We start from the raw sequence: 2,829 nt of genomic DNA, 5'->3' as shown, positions 1-2,829 counted from the left end.
CCTTGCCTTCCTGTCCTTTTTCTTTGGGGAATGGAGAGGGCTCCTCCCGCTTACGGTTATGGGAATTCTTTGTGCTGTAGGCTGAGCTGGGAATCAAGTGGGATGTGAATGAGTGTGTGTGTGTGTGTGTGTGTGTGTGTGTGTGAAAGGGAAGGCTGGAAAAGCCCCATCATTATCTCTAAAGATCTCAGGTCTCAGGCAGGATTGGGCAGCCTGGAGGATCTGGCAAGCCGTGCTGAGAGAACTAACATCACAGGGCCCGGGGCAAGGTCTGATCGTGGGGAGAAACCAGAGACGGGAGCTGAAGGTGGCCTGGTCTGCAGCAGTTTGATCCTGGAGCTGCCATGGGGTTGCTGAACTAGACGATGTTCTGTTTGCTCTGCTCCTCATGTTTTCTTTCTCTGTGTTTGTTTACTTTCTTTTTTGGGCTTGGGTTTTTGAGCAATCGATGGCAGGAAGCTGGGAGTGGTGGAACACAGCTAGCCAAGGCCACTCTTCTGGCCCAAGGACAAAGTCCTGGGGCCTGGCGGTGGCTGTGGGCGCACAGTCTGGGCCCGGCTGCTCTCATTAGGAAGGAAAGCTCCATTCCTTGACCACTGCTGGGAGATGAGCCAAGTGTAAGGTGCTACCCACATGTTGTTTGATGTAAGCATCCCAGCTGGCAGGTTATGGGTCCATTTTACAGCAGGAGAGACTGAGGCAGAGAAATTAAGTTGTCTGGGTCACATCATAATAAAATGGTGAAGTCAGGTCTGATGATTGTTGCTGCCTCTCTGCACAGCCTACCAAATGCCCAGGCAGTTCTTGTCCAGAGGCCCTGGAGAAGGAAGGTCATGCATGAGGTACCTGAGGCGGGCCTGGGCTGGGCCTCTCTCACATTCTTCCTGGCAATCATGTCATCTGGGCCTGTCACTTAGGACACCCCCACCCAGGGTGGGTGGGAAGAGGTGATGGCTCCTAATTCTGTCAAGACAGGTGGGAGAGGTCTGTAAATGACGGGGCTGTGGCTGGTCCCTGGCAGGTTCCTTGAGCCTGGGTGTGACCTGGGCTCCAGTGATGGTTAAACAGCAGCCTGAAGAATGAGACGTGCTTTCAGTCCTCTGTCCACTACAGTCCTCGCCATGGTCTGCTGCTAGGGTGGCAGACCCAGCCCATGCCGTGGAAGTGACCCTTCCCCATGAACCTGCTAGCCTGTTCGTGATCCCCCATCCCATCTCCTTTGAGTTGCCTGATGCCCTCAGAAAGGTAAAGATCTCAGGGCTTAAGATACCAAATCCACACCCTCTGCTTGGTGGGGCCCTGGAGCCTCTGCAGCAAATTAACCCTACCCCCTGCCTGTATGTGATTCCTTCTCTCCCTTGACTTGGCACAAGGCGGGAGGGGTGACCTGGCTGGGGGGAGGGTCAGAGCCAGGAAGGACCTTAAGTCACTAGGGTGCCTATCCCAGTGAGGTGAGTGACTTGCCCAGAGGACCAGAGAGTTGCTAAGGGCAGAACAGTCCACCTTCTGTTCCATACGGACGTGCCCTAGGGTCGGCTGACTTTCTCTTCGTTGTGAGTTTCATGATTGTAAAGCATGGAGCAGAAATCCTGCTGATGAACCTGCAGATCTCTCTAGAGTCTATCCAAGGCAAAATCGGAGCCGAAAGACGTGCAAAATCGAGTCCTTGTTACAAACTGGCAGGATGGGAGTGAGCGGCAAGGAGAGGGAAATTAATCCATTTGATCATTCAAATAATATCTCTTTTATAAAATTTCTTGGAGCACCTGCTGAGGGGGCCAGGCACTGTGCTAGACTCCAGGAAGGGAGCAACAAGGCAAACAAAACCCACCCAGCCCTCCAAGGAACAGGCAAGTTTATGAGGAGGGGAGTGTGTACCACAGGAGGGTAGTCTGTGTATCCTCCCAGTTGATGCAGAGGAAACTGAGGCTGGGAGGGGCTGAGGAAATTGCTCGAGGTCACAGAGCTGGGTAGAGCAGATCTGGCATTTGCGGTTAGGTCTGTGGGTCAGCCCCGCCCCAGGCAGTACCTGTCCTACCCGCAGCTTCCAGCTCCCTCAGGGGCTTCCAGTCTAGTTGGGAGGCAGGACAGATGCATCAGGCAGAGATGCATCGCGGGGAGGCCCGGGACTTGTTACTGTGAGAGTGGCTTACACAGACCCAGACAGAGCTGTGGGAGGCTGGGACGGGTGGGCAGCTGCACTAGAGGCCGGATGGCCCAGGGAGGGCACAGGTCGGTGAGAGGGGAAGTGAGGGACCTTGCGGAGGGACCTCAGAGGGAATGACTCACACTTGACAGGCCAGTTACCGCTGTGCCTACAGTGTGCTGTGCTGGAAACAGGCGAGCCTGACGGTGTTAGTCTCCAGCTGTGTCCGACTCTGCAACCCCATGGATGGTAGCCCCCCAGGGCCCTCTGTCCATGGGATTCTCCAGGCAAGAATACTGAAGTGAGTAGCCTTTCCCTTCTCCGGGGGATCTTCCAGACCCAGGGATCGAACTGGGGTCTCCTGCATTGCAGGCAGATTCTTTACCGCCAAGCCCCCAGAGTAAAGTGGAGACCTGCGGGAGATGGGAGCGCGGGCTCTGGAGGGCCCTGAGGTTTCCCAGGGTGAGGACCTGGTTTGGCTCCACAGGAACCGTTTGCTGGATGGTTCTGAGCTGATGACACCTGGGCTGTCCTCCTTGGCTGTCTTCTCCTGATCCCTAGAGCCAGGGACCCAGGTGGCCAGCAGAGGGCTGGGGGCACAGGGGACCATGGGCCAGTAATGGTTGTTGGGAGTGGCAGGCCCCGGGCAGGGGCGACCCAGAGGGTGAGAGGAAGGCAGTCAG

Source organism: Dama dama, chromosome 16, assembly GCF_033118175.1.
Source record: "Dama dama isolate Ldn47 chromosome 16, ASM3311817v1, whole genome shotgun sequence".
In the NCBI taxonomy this organism is placed as follows: domain Eukaryota; kingdom Metazoa; phylum Chordata; class Mammalia; order Artiodactyla; family Cervidae; genus Dama; species Dama dama.
The sequence above is the reverse complement of the archived record's forward strand: the minus strand, read 5'-3'. Positions refer to the sequence as shown.